Source organism: Drosophila grimshawi, unplaced genomic scaffold, assembly GCF_018153295.1.
Source record: "Drosophila grimshawi isolate 15287-2541.00 unplaced genomic scaffold, ASM1815329v1 contig_1006, whole genome shotgun sequence".
Taxonomy (NCBI): domain Eukaryota; kingdom Metazoa; phylum Arthropoda; class Insecta; order Diptera; family Drosophilidae; genus Drosophila; species Drosophila grimshawi.
Window position 1 is genome coordinate 2,325,176 of NW_025062489.1, and position 21,856 is coordinate 2,347,031.

General features: G+C 39.1%; 1 protein-coding gene across 1 annotated transcript in view; it reads left to right on the plus strand.

Annotated features, from left to right (window-relative positions):
- Positions 1-15,381: 15,381 nt before the first annotated feature.
- The window catches only part of LOC6564691 (irregular chiasm C-roughest protein), a 48,417-nt gene continuing 41,942 nt past the window's right edge, over positions 15,382-21,856 (plus strand). Inside the window, exon 1 of the mRNA XM_001991059.3 lies at positions 15,382-15,614. The gene's annotated coding sequence lies outside the window, so the exon portion shown is untranslated. The remainder of the gene's footprint in view (positions 15,615-21,856) is intronic.

Genomic DNA, 21,856 nt, shown 5'->3' on the forward strand with positions numbered 1-21,856 from the left:
GCATGCCCTCTAGCAAACATATTTTTTTTATTAAGCTAGAATTTTGTGCATAAGTAGATTGTTTGGTATCCACATACATATAAACATACACACACATACATGCAGCTCAGATATCTTCTCTCTTCTTTTTATTTTTAATACATTGCACGGCTATAAAATGCTAGTTTAATACTGCAACAATAATAATGTCGACTAAGGCATATAAACTTTAGCAATCATACAAAGAGTTTTAACAAATAAAACCCAATAAAAATAAAGAAGAAAAATCGATGTGCAATATTAGTATTATAGCTTAACAATTGACTAGTTTTGGCCGTTAAAATGAATTTTAAAGCGATTCTGCATGTGTTTCACGCGCAGAGTTAGTCTCGCATAGCCGCTGACACAAATATGAGTAGATCACATCTAGAAATAATGAAATGAAACTCAAGACGTTGTTTAATAATTAAAAAACCCAAAATTAGTTTAGATGGGCGCCCATCTTGTTAATAAAGACTATGACTGGCATTAATAAACGCATCATTATATTCTCACACACACGCAAGCTCATTAACAGCTCGAAATGCGTGCGACTGCTTTTCTCTGTATGTGTGTGTGCGTGTGTGTGTGCTTATTTGTGTCATTGTGTGTGGGTGTGAATAACGCCTCATAGCCGCGCCAATTGCAGGTGTAATATTTCAATGTGTGTGTGTGTGTGTGTGTGTGTGCTCGACTCTGCGTTGTGTTTGCAAATTTATATTTGTGCTTAGCTTAGTGGCTGGCAGGCAACAGCAACAACAGCAGCAACAACAACATGCGCAAGAAGAAGCAGATCAAGTTGGCAACTGATGCCGCTTGGGTGCTGCAATAAATAGCTGAGTCGAGTTATGGCTGCTGCCACCGTGAAAGCGGCCGCCTAGCAGAAACCAGAAGGCAACAGTACAGCCGTACAGCCGTACAGCCGTACAGCAGTGGGTGTATTATCTTTGGAATTTATTACCAGCAAATGTTATTTCTAGAACGTTAGACACACTTGCAACAGCAGTCGGGAGGAGGGGCGAGGGCAGGCGTCTCTCATCAACGCCTTCATTAGGCGCCAAGTGGCTTACAGAGAGAGAGAAAGAGAGAGAGAAAGTGAAAGAGAGCGAGAGAGAGAGAGCTAGTCATTCCCTTCCCTTCCCTTCGCCTTCGTATGTTCACCCACACACACTCACAGAGAGAGCCACAAAAAAACATCATTAAATTTACGAGACTTTGCTTGAACCTAATACAAAAGCAGCTGACTCCAGAACGCTGCTCGCGAATAGGCCGGGAACAGGACGCAGAAGCAAAAAGCAAACAGATGCTAAAGGCCAGCGCGATTAGATGGTATTTAAGCACAGTCTCAAAAACCACAGCACAAGCAATGTCTGCATTATACAGATAGCAAGGAACGCAAAGAAAAAAGAATCCAAAACAGTAAAAGAAACAAAATATGGAAATATATTCAGCATGCTGAAAATAGTCGTGTATATCTACGTAGACATATTTTATTTGCCTGTCGATAAGGATAATGGTAATTCAAAAGTAATTCTACAACATATTTCATATTTTGGGTTAAATTAATTGAATAACAATTTAATAATAGTTTAATTTTTATTAAGTTGAGCATATGACAAAACAATACTTTGTTCACCTCGACACCTTCGGATAACAAGCAAACAAATGCTATGATATATTAGCAATATTGAGGAAAACACATTTGAATGCATAGCAGCTTGAGCAGACCTACGTTGATTACTACAAAGATACTTTAGGCATAGAAAGTGCAGTGCAAAAGTTACGGATGGAGGAGATGGTGACAATGGAAAACTAGGAGAGGGCGGCCAAGAGTAAAATACGAGTAAAATACGATCGCTATTTATGAGAGTCTTGTCGAGTATTTCGCAAAAGGAATACAGTTGAAAGTTGAAGTTTTCATTTTAGTTGCAACGTTAAATGTCACAGCAAATAAATTGTTTGGGTATTCGCCACGTTTCTGTATCCGTATCCGTATCCATATCCGTATACGTATTTGTATTTATGTATTTGCTTTGCCGACAGCATTTCAGTTTAATGTCCTTCATAAAGTTTACTCATTTGAGTTCATGTCGATTGTCTTTGCAAAATGATCAAAATAAAATAATAAAATGCAAGTAAATGAATTGAAATGCAAATAAAATTTTATTTACTTGCCCAGAACTGCGGTTACAGTTTACCAGCTCCCATTTCCCAGAGTTTATGCCATGTTCGCCAGAGGTGCCACCCCTTAGGGGCTGGGTGCGGGCAGCGGCAGCGGGCAGAGGGCAGCGGGCAGCGGGCTGTGCGTTTAGGGTGCGTTAAATGTTAACACGAAACACGAAGCGAAGCGCAAAGTTTCGTGCCCAACGGAAAGCCATTAAGGCGAAGGCGACGGCAAAGGCGTCATAAAAAATGTTTAATTCATTTAATGAATTTTCATTAAGACAACAAAAAAGCAAAACAACTAAGCTGATAAAATCAGATACGTATTCCAAACATACAATCAGATGTACCCATCTACATGTAAATAAACAGTTCAATTAATCCGATATTTGACATGTACTTGTTCGAGAGATATTATGGTTTTGCATTAAAGTTTGTTGTAGGCATTTAAGGACACTTCCTCTACCCCACAGTCGATAGTGCCTTGTCATCAGACTTAAAGCGATATTAACATAAAATAACACAATAATTTTAATAGAAGAAATAGAAGAAGCACAACTTATTAATACGAAAAAAACACATTACAGTTTGAGCATAAGATCAGAAATGGATTAGGGAGAGCATAACTCGATCTACAAGCGTGAAGAGAAAGAGGTAGAAAATTCCATGTATTTCTGGTCAGAGCTGCCAAATAAAGTTGGCTAACTAACTCAGAAGAATCAATTTAACCGTTTATAAGTTTATGTAAAGAGATTACGACCAGCATTGTTCTACGATCAGAAAGAGAAGGAAGATTTATCAATAAAAGTATGAGTATTGCAATTCAGACCCTAAGGGCAAATAATATAAATTCTTGTGTTTGGGGGCCCATATTCAAGAATAGGACGCACAATCAGCGCTTAATGAAACCCAGGACTCCGAAGAATCGATTAGCAGAGAAATATGTTTGTCAAACTTAAGCTTGGGATCTAAAAGGACATTCAAATCATGAACACATTCGATTCGGTCCAGTTGTTTGCCATTAAGAAAATTGTTATTTAAAAAGGACATTCGCTTATAAAAAGAATTAATTATCACAATTAAGATTTAATCAAATTACTCGACACCAGGTTTCAAAACTATCTAAGTCAGTTGGAAGCCCTTGTCCAGTAAAAGAGTCAACAGAGGACAGGCAAAGTTTTACATGATATATATATATATATATATAACAGAAGGAAGGTAATTTATATATAACAGGGGTATATATGTGTATATGTATTATAAATATATAAAGTAAAATAACGATACAAATGTCTTTGATAATTTGTTAACACTATCAACAGTTTTTATAATCCTTAGGAGACTGTAATCCATAAACACAACTTGAATTTAACATTTCTTAAACCTTTGTTAATATGAATATCTATTAAGGTTAGCAAATCTTGATGGACTTAAAGTGGATAGTATTTATCCATATGTGACTTCAAGTTTGAAATACATGAGCTCTCATACACCGTAGACAGATAATACTTCATCTTATCGAGATTGACCTCGTTTCAGGTATAAATATACAAATCGATATCCGAAAGAAAAAAAAACACATTTGTAAAGATGCAGCCTTCTTACTTGATATATAATATAGCCTGATATATTATTGATAAACTAATTATAATGAAAGAAAGCGCATTTTCTTATAGCGAACAAGCCAATACCAGCAAGTATAATATGTATTTAACAGCTGAGTTCAGGGTATCTCCCAGTTGAGCTGTCTCAACTAGAGCACTCCCACTTGTGTTTTTTCAATGGGGTATTAAATGTATTTATATTTTTTTAGTGTCGCATTTGCCAGTGGAATTCATTTAAAAGTGCAGCTCGCTCAATTTCCTCGAACAATTTGCTGGCCACTGCGCATAAGGAGCTGGGTGGGGACGGCGAAGAAAACTGGGGAGCTCGGCTTATGGTGACGACTTTGAGGGCTGTGCTGACAAATATTGACGGCGCTATTCAAATGCTTGACAAAAAGGCAACATTAAAAAAATGTATAAATATATATATATAGAGAGGTAGAAAAAATAAATAAAAAAATAATAATAAGGAAAAGCTAAATGCCAGGCCAAAGGCAAATAGGAATAGTCGCAACGCGAAATGTGTGCAACAGTAAAATGGAAAAGCTGGAACAACAACAACAACAACAACGGCCAACAAAAAGGAAACGAAAGCAAAGTAGGAAATTATGATATCATCTTTATGACGCCATTATGGTTTTACCACGCATGTCTGTGTGTGTGTGTGTGTGTGTGTGTGTATGTGTGTGCCTCACTCATCCCTCAGTTGACATACTATGAGTAACAGCCTACACTCAAAAAAATACATCGATCCGAAAAGGCAGCTCAGACCATTTTCCAGAGAGGGAATTTCATATATTGAGGACAGAATTCTTAAATGATATCATAGAATACTCAGCACATCTTATTGATTGATTTTTTTGCGTATTTTAAGCCATTTTATTAGTTCTCGGAGTCCAGGAAAACTGTCTAGTTTTCAGGGTGACTGCAAATTTCAAGTTGATTTGTTTTTCTGAGTGCAGCTCCGCAACAGCGATAGCTTCTAGGTATATGGAGCGACGCTGTCATGGCGAACTGTTGTAAGTGTCACAGAGACCAACCAGAAAAGGCAACACACACCCACTGACAGAATATGACAAAGAATGCAACAGTTTTGAGCAGCGCCATGTCAACAACTGTCCTCAGTCTGACCATGTCTCAGAGACGCAAGAAGGATGATGGCTTATGGTATTAACTTATACAGCTAATACAATACTCTATCAGATCCGCAGAAAATGTTGCTAAATTGTAACCAAAAATTGCACATAACCTAATTCAAATTATGTATAGTCCAACACAACAATTTGTTTGAGATAATACACATATCCCTGATGGTATGTCTATATTTTATTATGATCATACCACTTTCACTCCCACGCCCACTTAAGTAGTGTAATTTATTTGTATAATTTATTGCCGAAAGCACAATATAAATGAAATTGTTTTTAAATTAGGCCGATCAGCTGATTTATTTAAATAATGCGGTAATTTGCATTGTGTCATTGTGAATATTACTTAATAATACTGTTGGCAGCAGCAAAGAACTATAATTGATTTGAATCTTTGACATATTTGAATTTGGAGCCCTGGGTGGCATAATATAAATGTTGTTAGTCTTAATTACATATGCGCATTCTCTCTCTCTCTCTCTCTCTCTCTCTCTATCTCTCGATAAAGTGCGTTCGCTGATCGGCCGGCTGCTGCAGCTAATTATTTGTGAAAAGGCTTAGCAATTGGCTTCAAACCTCTAATAAACAAAGTGTTGTTGAAGAGACTAAGCCAGGCTTCTAGTCTAAATATATTAAATAAAGTGTATAAAGTGAAATACCTTCGTTTTATTAATTATTGAAAATAAAGCTGTCAAAAAGTTTAAGCGTTTAACTATATCGACTAAGACGAAATCTCTCAACGTATTTAATATATAAATTGTGAGTCAGAATAAAATGCACTTGCATCATGCGACCGGTGAGCTCGTGATAACCTAGTCTGATAAGTCCAAGATGTGTTTTTAAATACACGTATATATATATATATATATATTAAAATTGATTGTTGTAAGCGTGACTCACATTGCGATAGTCGCTGTCATCGTTACTATCGATCATCTTCACTCAAACACATTTGAATTCAATGAGTTGATGTGGATGTGGATGTGAAACAGGAACAGGAACAGGAGCAGAAGCAACTGCAGAGATGTTGATAAGTGATAAATTGATATGAATAAGCGATTATGTAGCTTGATTTCGAAATGTAATAGCTCGAATTGGCTGAAAATGTATTTGCACTGCATATTTGTGACATAATTAAGTCATCCAACGTATGCAGAATGTCACCGAAGGCTAATGCAGTCGCAGATGGCACACCGAATGCCTTTTCAAGCTGCCACAGAATGGAAAATGCCAAATGCAGAATTGCAACGGCGATGTGTGAAATGTGAAAAACTGAACCTGAATGCAAATATGTACGCACACAGATGTACAGATGTACGTATATGTGTATGTGCATGTGCATGTGTGTGGCAAGTGCAGCACGGCAGACAATCAAACGAATTGAAATGCAATTGAAATATTGCAACAGGCATTTGTTGCAAGCTTCAAGTTGCAAGTCACTTCAGTTGCTGGCTTTGCAATCTTGTGCCATTGCTTGTTTTCTGTCTCTGAACAAATAAAATTAAAACTCATGCGAGTATTGTGAAAATGCGCTTTTCCAATTAATAATAAATACACACATCTCAACGAAAGTAATAACAACAACAACAACAACAACAACAGTAAGCATGACAACTATATCAACAACGAATCAAATTGACAACACACTTATTTTTCAATATGTTATGCAGCTATATCTGTCACTCAATGTGACAGTTTTCGAAATGTATTGAAACACTTCGCTGACATTAATTTGAACTGCTCCCGGAAATCAATAATCCATACTTTTGAACGATATTATTATTCTCAAAATAAATATAACCGACTGACTCACTGACTCACTGACTGATGATTGATAGTGTCCAGTGACTGAAGATTTTGATCGCTTGATCAATATATTTCAATTGCTATCTTTTATTGCTTATAGCAAATTGATTTGTATGGATTTTCGCAAAATAGGAAAAGTTATTGATCAAATTAAATACAGTTCTGTTCTTATGGTATTTGAGAACCTATATTTAGGTCTCCAGCTCTTATGCTTGTCAAGACTTTGCCTGTAACTTACTTTTGCACAACTTTATTATACCCTTTTCCCCATTTTAAAGGGGTTTAGTTGATATAAAACGTTTCCGTCATATCTTAAATGCAAAACCTTTTAAATCTGACTTGAGCTCCAAAGTAAAACTTCATTCAAATTTAAAAATACGATTTTCGCTAAAAGAGAAAAAAATAAAAATAGAACCTGTTCGTGTCTTATTTGAAGTCTAGGCTGTACTTGAAAGAACTTTTTTTTTCCGCCTTCCTTGTAACTAAGGAGGCTAATTTGTAATTCAAATGCTTGCCACAAGATGTTAGCTAAACCACGCCCACTGCCAGCGCCCCGCATGTCTAATTAAAGCGTGTAAGGCCTTGACCTTTGAACTGAGACAACAAGCGAAAAAAGTGCAAAAGTAAAAGGAAAGAAATGTGGCGGAAAAATACCAAAAAAAGGACGAGAAGAGGAGAGAGAGAGAGAGAGAGAGAGAGAGAGAGAGATAAAATGCAGCCAAGTGGCGCCACAGCCATAAATATTGAAGCGGCAAATCGAAGACAGGAAGTGACATATTTACGTTGACATCGCTCGCAATATGTTTTTATATGTGTTCATGTGGGCCATGTATGCCCCAGCTACATCCACATACCACGTGGTTAAGGGGCAGCTCAGAACCCCATTACATCTGAGTACAATTCAATTGGGGTGTGTGTGTGTGTTTTGAAGCGAGTGGGGGATGGGGGTGCGGGTGGTGGTGGTGGTGGGGGACTTGTTGTTTCAAACGGCGTTATTGTTGTTGTAACAATTGTTCGTAAACGCAATTTCATTTGGCCTCCTGGCTAAAAGATGCTCACTACGTTTCAATACAATGACGATGATGATAATGAAGATGCTGATGAAGATGATGATGATGATGACTCCCCCACTTGAATACTACATACATACATACATACATACATACATACATACATACATACATACATACATACATGCATGCGAGCATTACAGCTGGAGTGTGAATCATTTCCGTTTGAATTCGGTTCATTGCATCATTTTCACATTAAATGTGAGTCGGGAGCAACAAGGGAAGGGTTTGAGTGAAGGTGACGGAGACGGAGACGGAGATTGGGGAGGGAATTCAGCTCCTTAGGCTGCTAACTCCTGAGCTTCGGTTGGCTGCTTGGCTGCTTGCCTGCTTGGCTGGCTGACTGTCAGTCAGTCTGTCAGTCTGTCTGCCTGCCTGTCTGTCTGTCTGTCTGTCTGTCTGTCTGTCCGTCCGTCTGCCTGTCTGTCAGTCTGTGTGGGAGCTGGTCGCCCTCTTCTGCTTGATTGTGTTTTCCTTAACTTATTTTCAAGCGCAATTATTGACGTGTGCCCCTCCAACAATAATAACAATGACAACAGCAGCAACAGCAATAGCAAACGACGATAATGATGATGATGATGATGATGATGATGATGATTGTGTTAAAGTTCTGCGTATTGATATTTTAGCTGTATTTCTTGGCTCAACTGCGAAAGCAACTTTATTTTTCAAATGCTTTGCGCTCGAACGGCTTGAACAGCTTTATAATTGGCCTGGCACTGCGGAAACGGAAGCGCTCATCAAGCCCTTAACAACAACATTCACACACACACACACACACAGAGAGTCACACACACGCACTCTCCTTCACATATGTATAATAACATCATTTACGTATTATCCAAAATTTAAAGAGAAAAACTCGAAACTGAAACTGAAAAATAGAACTGAAACTGGGTCTCGGCCTCAGGGTGGGAATGATGGTGATGGTGATGAGGATGAGGCTGAGGGGTGAGGGGTGTGCTGTGCTGTGCTGTGCTGTGCTGGAATCGGGTCTAAATAAAAGTATCAGCAACAAAACTCTATTTGAAACAAAAACACACAAAGACAACAACGACAACGGCAGCAGTCTTATATACAAATAAAAAAAGAAGGAAAACGAATAAAAATAAATCTGTATACAGCATTGTAGTATATGCATAAATACACACATAAGCACCGCAACTAAAATATTTAAAATTTGCCGTTGAAATGCACAAAACAAACAAAATACGGGAAATGTGAAACGATCATCCAACGCCGAACATTAAATACCCTTCATCAAAACTATCATCCCAAACCTGATAAATAAATATGTTAACACAAAATGTGGCAAAAGAAAGCCAATCAAGTGAATAATAACTGATGATTCTGTATTTCCCATCTGATATACACACATATGTGCATTTGTATTTGAATGCGTTACATTTTGGATGTTTGAATGATAACATTCTACACGAGGGTGTTAAAAAAAGCACTTCAAATGGGAAAAAATAACCCTGGAAAAACGGAAGCGCAAAGCGTTTCCGATTAGTTTTTTTTGTTGTTTTTCTTTTTGTTTTTGTGACATTTTAGCCAGTGATTCGAACCTGGTTACCGTGGGCTAGGAGACGTTGGAAAAAATATACAAAATAAAGTGGCCAAATGTGAGAAAAGATTGCTTATAAAATATGTATGTTGCAGTTCAAATCAATTCCCTGAAGACGCAAAGAGACCATCCTGAGAAGTGTCTAAAAAATGATTTATGATGATTGATTATTAATATACAACAATATAATTCAAATGAAACTCATAATAAACCCAAACTTAATTAATTGTAATGAATATTTATAATTGTAAGTTTAAAGAAAAATAAATAATTAAAATATAAACACATTGCGTAACCAATTTGGTGTCTTAGTGTGTGTTAAACAGTATTTAAGATTGTATTATTTTGAATATTACTACAAAAATAAATACAAAATAAAACATTTCAGGAAATATTATTCCTAAATTAATTACAAATAAAAAATAATGTACATAAATAATAATGTTGTTGTTGTTGTTGTTGTTACGAGAGTGTTCGCTATGACAAGTGATTAATTCTGTGCACTGCATTTGACTGTTGATTTCATCCCACTGTGCCGACCAAAGTCTTCAGCGGCGCTTGCACCGCCAGCTGTCAACGACGCTTGCGGGCCGCAAACAACAACAACAACAACAAGAAGAAGCAGAACAAGATGAGCAGAGAACAACTGCAATCATAACACCGCTAAAGAGGCAGAACATAAACAAAAGCAGCAACACCAAACGACGCATCGTAAAATGTGCACCAAAAAAAAAAGCAACAAAACAAAAGCAGCAAAATTAACGACTTGGCAATACCCTCAAAAATATAAAGGTATATTTGTAGGTTGACAGCTACTTAATGATTAATATTTGAATGGCTAATAATTGGCTTGCCAATAAATTTAGTGGCACACAAGATAAAAACATTTGTGTATTTATCAGGAAAGTTTAATTTCTTTGTTGTGCGTATTTTGTTGTTGTTATTATTATTGAAATTAATTTCATATATTAAAATTTCTTTATTTTCTATCCGAGATAAGTGGATTACCATTACCATTATCATCAAGAATTATGGCATACAAATCAAAAATTATTGATTTAATTACTTAAAATAATAATAAAGTACGAGTATATTTAATTTTTATGATTTTTGTGTCGAGTTCATAATCATCCTTTCAATTATAATTGCTTTCAATTAGAAATGGAGCAAATAATTAACTTTGAGCTTAGCTTCAACACTAATTGGTTGATGAGCTCTTTCTATTAGTTAAAAATCTATTTCACTTTCACCGTCCAGTCAACGGTTGAGTCTGAATCTTTACTTAAGCTAATATGACCCTCTCTTAAAAGGGTATAAGCATGCCATGGATGCTTAAATTGTTCAAGACAATTTTTAAAGTGTAGCAATTAGAGCACACGCTAACGATCTAACTCTCACTCTCTCTCTGTCTCACTCTCTCACTCTATTTTCCCTCTCTCTCGTTCCCGTAGATGGATGATCGCTGGTGCGCCCACCCAGCCAGCGTTGCAAGAGGCACGTTTCAATGGAAACGCTCGACATTCAACGTTCAACATTCAACATTCAACATTCGACATTCGCTTCCGTTGTGACAGCGGGCACGGAAACAGCCTCCACGCAACGTTGTCATCAACTCATCCCAAAATTTAATCCATCTCTCTCTCTCTCTCTCCGTCTCTCTCTCTCTCTCTCGCTCTATCGCTCTATATGGGTCTCACTTAGCTGGCTCATCGTTTTGGCTCATTGGCATTTCAAGCGTCTCGTGTTTCCGCCGTGGACTTCATCGTCTTTGTCTTCGTCTTCGTCAATGTTGCTACTAAGTAAGTAATCCCAATCCCTGGAAAAATGCGCATAAATTCGTTTGAGGCGCTGGACCGATCACACTCGACACACACACACTCGACACATACACACACACACACACACACAGTGTGTGCATTCTGTTCGACTCATAGTCATTCATTCAATGGTTCATTGCTGTGGTAATTGCTTCCAAATGCTTAAATGCTTTCATTGTTGCTGTTATTGTTGTTCTTGCTGCTGCTCTTGCCTCAGTTTCAATCTGTGGCAGTTGCCATGCCTGCCACTCAGTTTCAGTTTCTTTCAAGTTGTTGTTGCATGTCCAACATGTGTCGTCGTCATTGATTTGTCGTTGATGGGCGGCTCTTGTTGTTGCCAACGGAATGGCAATGGGAACGGCAACGGGAACGGGAATAGGGATGGTGAATGGAGAATGGAGAATGGGGCATTGTGGGGATTTGGAATGATGCCGTGGATAGGTGAGCGGTGGTGCGGCAAGAAACTATTGACATTTGTCTGTCACAACGCCGCATCCGCACTCAAAGCACTTCTTATCGAGAGGGAATCTCTCTCTCCCTCTCTCTCTCTCTCTCTCTATTTCTATTTTTCAGCTCTCCCCCTCTTTGTGGACCCTTGTGTTTTAGGGGGCGTTGCTCGTAAATTTTGTTGCGCCGTCAAACAATTTGGGCATGAAAACAATTTGCACATGGTAACCTGAACAAGCCCAGCAGAGAATTGTGGATATTCTCACTATGTATGCACTCAGAAAAATATAATACACTGAAATATAGAAAATTGCGCTAAAATTAAAATCATTCCGATTGATCTAGAAATCTTTCTAAATATAATAATAGGATAATTTAAGAACTCTGTGTACACTTAAGAAAACGCCCTTGACCTTAGAAAATATATTATTATTTTTCAGAGTGTATGCATATGTATGTATGTATGCGCTTGTATGTCTGTCTGAGGCATGTACATATGTACTAAGGCACAAACTGGGCAACTTGCATTCTGGGCCACTCGAAGCGTTTTAATTATGAGGCGGCAACTGTTTGCCGTTGTTATTGTTATTGTTATTGTTATTGCTATTAATGTTATTGTTGTTGTTGTTTATCTTGCTGATATTGTTGTTATTCTTGTTGTTGTTGTTGTTATTGTTAGCTTGAGCTTTCTTTGGTTCTTTGTTCTTCACCGTTCCCTGTTCATTCTCCATTCGCATCTCTCTTTTCGTTGTTAACGATCATCTCATGTTCACAGGCCCAGCTGTGCCAATTTTTGCATGCGCATTTTATTCAAATTTCTCAACTCATTCACAATCAGTTAATTTATGAATAGCATTAACCAGAACAGCAGCAACAACAATAACAACAACAACAACAACAACAACAGCTAAAGGGCCACAAGTTGCATTCCTCAATAGTTCCGCCAACCGATTCGAGGGCGTCTCCATTCAATGGTGTGAATCAGTGAATCAGTTGCAAGTCATTCACTGTGATCGTTTGGTTCAACTGTGAATTGTCACTGTGCTCAGTACGGATCAAAGTGTGAATGTCAAGGCAAGTCACAGAGTCTTTGTAAGCAAAGCATATGAATATTCACAACCATCTTTTGAGTGATCACAGTATATCCCAATGACAATGATCTCTTCGAAGCTTAGACAAAATGATCAGAATAAATACCGGAATCACAAGAAATCTTAGTGTATTTAGTCAGTGTGGAATGTGTCACATTACATGTGGTCTCAATCAATCCTGATCACAGTAATTCGGCGTGAATCACTAGATGAGTAACCATTTTGCAATCCAATGCATAAATATTTCGCTCATGAGATCCGCTAACTTAAGGGAATAAGTGGGAAAGCATCCAAGTATTCAAATAACTAATACAATTTTCAAACAAGAATTGAAGCCGATTGCTGTAAACTGAACTGATGGATAAATAAAGTTGTGGTTATGGGCCATGAGCCAACAAAAAGTGACTGCAACTAAATAAACTGTTTATTTGCCTCCTGGTTGTGGTTAACACTTAGGCAAAGCAGCTCAAGACTTCTGGAGTGACGCAAATGGAATATCATCTTGTGGCAACTGTTCTCAGCTCACAGCTGGCAGCTCTGTGGGCTGCTGCCCCAGTTGCATGCATTTCTGTGTTTTTGTGACAAAAGACCCCATTCCCATATAACACTTTCACAACGTGCCATCGGCCATCGATGGTCTCACTTCCCCCTCCCCACTCCTTTCCCCAATCCCAATCACTACCACCTTTGGCCCGGGCACCTACTGACTGCTGCTGTCACTTTGTTAGCTTCCGGCTGCGTGCCTCACACTGCTGTTGCTGCTGCTGCTGCTGCATCTGCTGCCCACCAATCAAGAGCGAGTGCGTGGGTGTGTGAAACAGGGGAAAATTAACGTGTGGGGGGAGGGGGGAGGGCTAATTTATGCTTGTATAAATTAATCGAGTCCTCGAGGTTTTTAATAAAAAAAAACTAGTTTGTTCCGTTTGAATGTTTTATTAAGACTGAATTTATAAACTGTAACTTATCATAACTAAACCTCGGATGCCTTGATTGCTGCAACTTTGGTCTTCCCGTGGGATCTGCTGACGGGGCGCTTGTCCTTGCGCCTTAGCTGTGATCGTGGGCTCATCATATTTCTGTCTGAGTCCCGCGTTGCTGAAAATATGCTGACGGGGCGCGCGTGTTTTATGGAATTTAAGTCTGCCCGCCTCTGTTGATATATTTATAATGAGACGCTGTTATTGGGGGTCTGTTATCCTTAACAGTCGCTGCGACTGCTAAACGAGCAGCTGCTGCCGCTGCTGTCACTGCTGTCACTGCTGCTGCTGCTGCCGCTGCTGCTGCTGTTGTCTATCGGCGACCAACAGCAGAGCACGAGGAGCAGTACGAGAGCACGAGAGCACGAGGGCACGAAGACAACGACCTGATTTCATAAAGGAGTCGCTAACGCTGTCGTTCGGTGAATCGCTTCGTCGTTGGAGCGTTCGTGTCGGTGTTTTTAGTACACACACTCTCGAGAGCAAAATTGCGACGGACTTGTTGTTTTTTCCTTCTTCTTTTTGTGTTGTTTTAGTAACATCAGCAGCAATAGCAGCAGCAGAAGCAGCAAAAGCAGCAGCAGCACACGCGACTCCAGCTCGTTGGGAACAGTTGTTGTTAAGTATGCGACTGCAATGGGCTGTTGTGCTCTGTTAGCGCTGTTAACGCTGGCGTCGCTGTCGCAGCACAATGGCGCTGCTGCTGCTGTGACGCTGATTCGACGTAGCTCTTGGACACAGCGAGGCGCGCGTGAAACAAGTTTTAGTACGTGTTCCGCCGTGTTAGCAAACAGTCGTCGCCCCAAACATTCAAGCGGACACTGTGTGTGTGTGTGTGTGTGGTGTGTGTGTGCTGTGTTGATGACTCTGACTAGCTGCGCTGACTGTGACTCTGACTAGCGATAGTAGTGTTAGCGATACCGACTGTTAACATCGTGAAGACGCTGCCCGCAAAAAAACAAATAAAGCCGGACCCCAACAACCAAACAAGCAGCAGAAGCAGCGCCTCCAAATAAAACGGCAACAGACCGTCCGCATACGACCCCCTCCCCCCCACCCCCCAGCACGCCCTCTACCCGAGAGCGTGACAAAATCGAAATAATTCTACAAATCGCCAGAAATATATATAACAATATATTTCATTAATAAATATATATATATATAAATATAAACGGATATATTTGCTGCTGGCTCTAATGGAATTTTTGATCGCATCTTTTTTGCTTGTGTTTTTGTGATTATTATTTTTTTTTTGGCAAGTGTTTGTTTTGTTGTCGTAGGCTCAACTAACTGAAATATCTGTTAAAATCGTTGATCATTTGCATTTGATTCAAGTGAAATTCAAAAAGATTTTAAAGCCAATTTGCAAAAAAAAAAAAAAAAAAAAAAACGTAAAAAAAAAAACAACAAATTATTCGGTGGAAGTAATCAATGGAAACTTATCATTAAATTTTTTTGTTCTTGTGTGTGATCAAGTGTATGTGTGTGCGTGTGTGTGTGCTGCTTCCTGTGCAACCGGTCGCAGGCTCCGGCGACAAATAACAAGCTGCCACGCTGCCGAGAGAGGCGAACAGCAGCGCTGCACCTGCACCACAAGTTCAACGCGCAAAAAAAATAAAAATAAATAAGCGAAAAAGAATTAAAGTAAAACAGAGGAGCAAAGCAGCAGCAACAACAACAACAAGAAAATCTTACTAAAAAAATACAAAAAAGGAGAGCAGAGAAAAACCCGTTTTTCGGGAAGCTGCTAAACTCGAACAGGCAACAAGAGCCAGCGACAAAACAAGCCGAGACTGAGCCGCAGGCAGCAAGGCCGCCCCAACAACAACAACAGCTACAACAACAAAAACAGATTTTTGTTGGTCGCATTTTTCCTGCAACTTTTCCTCTGGACACTTTCTTTATGGTAAGTTATTTATATACCTAAGACAACGCAGCTCGCGGGACTCGCGGGTAGCCAGGCTCACAGCTCAGGCTTTCAGTTAAGAGACTTTTGAAGCGCTGAAAAGTATGCTGCAATTTTTGGTCACTCTCCCACAGCTGCCATTTGCATGTGTGCTTGCTCGCAATGCATTTACTACTCTGCTCATTGTCAATCAATTCCCGCTGTCAACTTCAATCAGAGCGTAACACAGTTGATGGGGCAAATTGCAATTTCCAAATTATTTTCAATAATATCACACACATCCCCCCCCACCATTTCCATCGGTCCCCTTCCGCCACCACAACAAGCCTAGCACGCTTAAAATTTCAAATGCTATTTTAATATTTTCACATCGAATTTAAATGACATTATAATCAAGAGGCATCAAGGGGAATTCGCTTGCAGCCTCAGCAACAGGAGCATGAACTACCAAAGGAAATTATCCAATTAGCTGATCCGATGTCTAATGGAAATATTTGAACATCTGTGTGTATATGTGTGTGTGTGGGTTGCACACACACACGCATTTTAATTTATTTATTATAGATGTACTATTCAATTTCAGCTTGTAATTCGGACTGGATTTCGTTCTAATTTGTATAAATGTCAGAAACGATTTTTATATCAATCCAAATGCAATGCAAATATTCGTATTGGTTTCCATTGCATGCAACTACAAATTGTGGAAAATTATGCCACAGGGAGAAGGAAGTATATATATGTTCTAGATCAGCCGCAACTGTCGAGTCGACTTTGCCATTAATTAAGAAATGCACCAACTAAAAACAAACAATTTCAATCTACAATTTGAGTGGATGCTAGGTTTATACATTTGTTATTCTGAATCGAATAGTTGTTATAATAAAACTATAGTTTGACTAAGCTTAATTGATAAACCTATTCGATTTCCTAAGCGATTTTTCGACTTTAAGCTTACTTCACTTGGAAGAAAATCGTTGCGATTAAATACATTTTTTTGTGCCACATTTCACTGGAAGCACTTAAATAGAATGCTTCAATTTAAGCCCCCAATCAAATTGGCCAACTTTTGTATGCTGTATTTTTATTTTGTTTATTTATTTTTGTTTTTTTTTTTTTGCCAATTGTCAATGACAAAGTTGTTTGGTGTTTTGTTGCTTTTGTTGTTGTTGGCACACTAAAAACGCTGCCAATCAAATTTGCGTGACTTATATGTCTGCCGGCTGCATGCCTGCTGACTGCCTGCTCTTACCAGTAGCACCTGGCCCCTGTCATTCCCCCACCTCCAGCTCCACCCCCTCCCCAACTCCCTCCTCGCACTCCCCTTGCTGGTGGGCTTTCAACTATTCGCGCACAAAATGTGGCTTAGACCACAACAAAGCAGCGCTGGCGGATAAAGCCAGCAGCTCTGCAGCGGAATGAAGTGCGGGGGTTGTGGGGAGGGGGGACGGGGGAGGGTTGGGTACAGCCAAGGCAACAGCAACAAACGAGTACAAAATATTTTCAACGGGGACTAAAAGGCGCTGAAAATGCTTTTCAAGTGCGTCCTCAGCTCGCACACACTTGATAGACAGATACACACACACTCACACACACACTCACAAACACCACTCTGAATATGTTTAGGCACTTAAATATATCTGTATATATATATATATATATATGTATATGTATATGCATATACTATCAGCATTGCAAGTTCTTTAAGCTCAAAAGCGTCCAATTGCCTTCGGGCATGACTTAAAAAATAAAAAAAATCTGTTAAAAGAGTAAAGTTAAAAAACAATGACTTCAGCTGTGACCCGACTGTGAAATACTCTGTAAACAATTGTAAAAGAGTATTTCCGTTAGCAAGACTGCAAGCAGTCGAAGGTGAATCCACTATACGAAACCAATCTGTGACTGTTATATGAGCATATTGATTTTTTAGATAATTTTTGAATACTGCAAAACTAATACTCTAATAACCCTGTGACTCTACAACTGTGCCCACAACTGTAGAAATCTATTTGTTTTTCTTAAAGCAGTTCGTTCATCAGCAATTTAGCAACACAAATTGTGTCTAAGACTGGGACACATATTGATAAGAACGCTCCATGGCCATATAGACGAAGATTGAGCAGATGGAGCAGTGTTGTAAATATAGTTGTATCCAAAATGATTAGCTCAAGCAGCAGCGCAAGAGCAATCCACCCAGTTGCCCCCATTTATGCGCGAACTGGGTGTAAAAAAGTGAAACTTTTCGAGTGCTTAAAAATTTGGAGCATTTGCGCTTCATAAGCGCAACTCTGGCCTGGCTACGTGAGATGCGGATTGGGACTGGGACTGGGAATGAGAGTGCGAATGGGAATGGGAATAATGGCGGAACGTGGTGGCAAGCGGAACGCGCCCAAACTTTTCTAATCAAATTAACAGAGAATTTGAATCTGTTGCGTCTGTCAGTCTGTCTGGCTGTCTGACTGTCTGGCTGTCTGCTTGTCTGTTTGTCTGCCAGTTGTTGTTGCTGCTGGTAACTAGGCAACAACAATAAGTGAAAATTATCAAAGTCAATTATGTAGCCACATAAACCAAGTGCCCAAAAGAAGCTAGCACACCCACACACCCACACACACACCCACACACACACCCACACACACAGACACACAGAGAAACACACGCAGACAGAGGCACGCAGACTAACAAAGCATAAATAATGCTCATCATTTGTTGCTGTATTTTGGCCAAGCTAAAACTTTTGCCATAGCCCCAGCGATTTAAAGTGCGCCACACACACACACACACACACACACACATGTATAGCTGACCTTGGAGTGGTTGCGATCTGTCGGGTTTTGGGCGTTGAGCGTTGAGCGTTGAACATTGCCATTTGCCACTGGCATCATATTTATTTATATAATATAAACGCAAAAAGTTCCTGCATAAAACTGAATTACCGGAAATTGGCCAAAGACAGCAGCAACAGCAGCAACAGCAGCAGAAGCAGCAGCAGCAAATTATACAACAACAACGCCAAAACGAAATGCGAACAACGAAAAGTAGGTGGCCAAAAAGTTTTTACCTACTTTTCGTTCGTCTGCTGCTCCCCTCTCTCTCTCTCTCTCTCCCTCTCTATCTATATCTATCCCTCTCTTTCCCGCACACTGTTTCCTTTTTTTATTTTTATATTTGCTGTATTATTTTTTGTTTCTGATTCGGTTTTCGGGCGCACACAGAAAAAAAAAAGAAAAACAAAAACTAAAGGCGCATCGTGTGAGGCAAATAAAAGGCAAGAAACTAGCGCAAAAAACTTTTGTTCAAGCGGCCAGCCAAGCAGACACCAACCGAGCGAATTAGACAGAAAGGACAAGCACCGACAGCGAGTGCGAAAGAGATGAGTGTTCGCACGGGAGGAGTGAGCAGTGGGGAAGGAGAAACGGAGAATGGAGCATGGGAAATGGATAGGCACAACAATGCACTGTTAACAAACGGCGCGAGGCTGAGCAAAAGGTGCAGAAGAAGAGAGAGAGACAGATGAGAGAGACAGATGAGAGAGAGAGAGAGGTTCTGGCGGTGCAAATGAGTGCGAGCGAGCGCAGAATAAAGCGAGTTGAAAATAAGAGAGATGACAACAAAAAAATAAAAAAGAAAGCCAAAAATGAAAAAAAAAGCTAAGCAGCTGGCAGCTCCACTTGATCCCTGACTGCCTCCATTTCCACTCCACCCTTCTCTTATCTCCTTTCCACTCTTAAAAGGTAGCAATGACACACTGTGGAAGGGGCAAGGCGGCAGGGGCAGCATGTTTCTATCTTGCACAGAATTTCAATTGCTTAAATTTGGTCAACAGGTCAATTACGAAATTTGACTGGCAAATTGAAGATGAAGATAAAAATGCATAACTTATTAGTTAACTAGTACATATATATATCTATAAATATATCTATATATATATAGATATAGACTATATATATATATATACATACATACAACAGTGACTGACTATATAACCTGAGGAAAAGCTATGTTAACGCAATTTATACAAATATCCCAAAACAAGAGCGCTCCAGTCGAGAATGCTCGACTATGAGAGCATTTGCACCGTTTCATGATATCCTTTTCAGTAGCAGAAACAGAGTGGTCAACAACAGCAACAGCTGCTGAGTCCTCTGCACTTTTGTTTCTATGCAAGAACATTTTCATTTTTTTCACACATTTTAAGAGTGGCAGAAACAAAAACCAATTTCTTTTCAGCATTTAGCAGTTTGCATTAAATTAACCGAAGTGCTATCAGCCAAATACGAAATGTAGTTTAATACAATACTATTTCTTTTATATCTAGTTTATAATATGATATCAAATGCCAGGACAAGTTTAGCAAGCTTCTCCACCTGAGAGTTTTGTTCATATTTTTAAAACTATTCCATCTAGTTGTGTTGTGTTGACTTATCCAATGAGAGAAGTTAAATTTTTTAATTTATCTTAGCGTCTTTTAATTAATGTTTTCCAAGGATTTTATTCAATCGGCATATGTATAGCTAAGCCTCCAAGTTTTCAGAAATTAGATAGTTGGTGGATAAAAACTATTTAATTAAATTAACTGTTTTGTTGCGGGCCAACAAAGCATCAAAATTTCTAGTTTGGCGGCAAACTCAAATTTAAATCTTGAACCTGAGTGGCAAAAAGTTGAGCAATGCCAAAGTCGCAAAATCTTCAACGACATATGTATAATATACTACAACTTGCAGCTGAGCAGATGGCCACTTGCCCCATGCAGCTGCAACCAACCGAGTACAGAGTTTTCTTTTTATTCCTCGGTTTTTTGTTTGTTCTTTTTTTTTTGCTTTTTTTGGCCAAGTTGCAGTTGAAGTAGACAATGTCCAATGTGCCTGGGTCCAGGCTGACCAAAACTTTTGCCCAATGCTCCACTGACTCACTCTATATATGTACGTGTAGCTGCCTGGTTTGTGGTTCAGAGGGGATTGGTGGATCACGGGGGGGCTTAGGGGGGGTTAACTGCAAGTTTTGCTGCATAGGCGCGTTGGCCATATAAACAATGTCAAGCCAACCAAAGTGAAACAACAACAAGCAACACTACGACAAACTTTTCTAATCTAAAAAAGCACAAAGCCAAACACAGCCGAATACAACAAGAAAAAGCTCAAGAAGTATGAAGTTGAGGCAGCTAAAGAGGAGGAAGTGGAATCAGCAGTGGAAGCAGAATGAGTGGGAGAAGGAGAGCAGCGCGGGTATAAAATAAAATTATGCCATTAAATTTTCATGTCAATTACAAACTGCGCAAAAAATAAAACAGAACAGAACAGAAACAGAAACAGAAGCAAAAAGAAAAGAATCCCCAGAAACAAAAGTTAAAACCAACAGTAAGTAAGAAAAACAAAAAAAAAACAGTTATCTTGGGCATGCCAAAAGGCGACATATCCTTGCCGACTGGGGTCCAACTGCAGGCATTTAAAAGGATTCCTCAACTTTATCGACTCGACTATTAAAAATCAACTTCAACGATATTGTTAAGGACATAATACTTGGATCAGCTAGAACACGAGCAAATGTGTGAGGGAACATTAATCGGTTAAATAGTTATGCCCATCGAAAGCTAGTGTAGGGATGTAGGGCGTTGACACGCCCACTTAACGGGCTGGCTGACTAGCTGGCAGGTGACAAGCACAAACTGAAATTACGTTCAACGCCAAACACGATGAAACCCAAAACAAATGCGAGTCCTTGGGGAATGCGCAATGATAGCACACACGCACACACACACACACATACAGAATATAGCCGTGTCATGTCCAAGCAATTGTGATTGATTAATATGCTAAGTGCTTATGCATTTGATAGATGAAAAGTAACTTTACATACAAATATATATAAATATATACATATATATATATATATACATTGATATATATATATATATATATATCCATGTACCCAATTTTTTCTCCATATCGGAGCGGATTATTTGAACGAAATTTGTGTGTCTACAATTAACACTTAATTAGGAAACGTAGACCATCAGTTTGACAAGCGTCAATTGCTCTTCTCACATTTGGCAAACATGTGTTTGGCAAATATTTAATCATATTTGCAATAAAGGGATTCCTTTTGATTCCTTTGGCTTCGAAATCACAGTACGATATCAAAACTTAAACTTGGAAATCTGCTCCGGTCTACAGTTGTCTGCAGTCGTCTCCTAGATTTTCTTTTTAGGTTTTTCCTTAACTAAATACTAATAATAATATTGCAAGCAA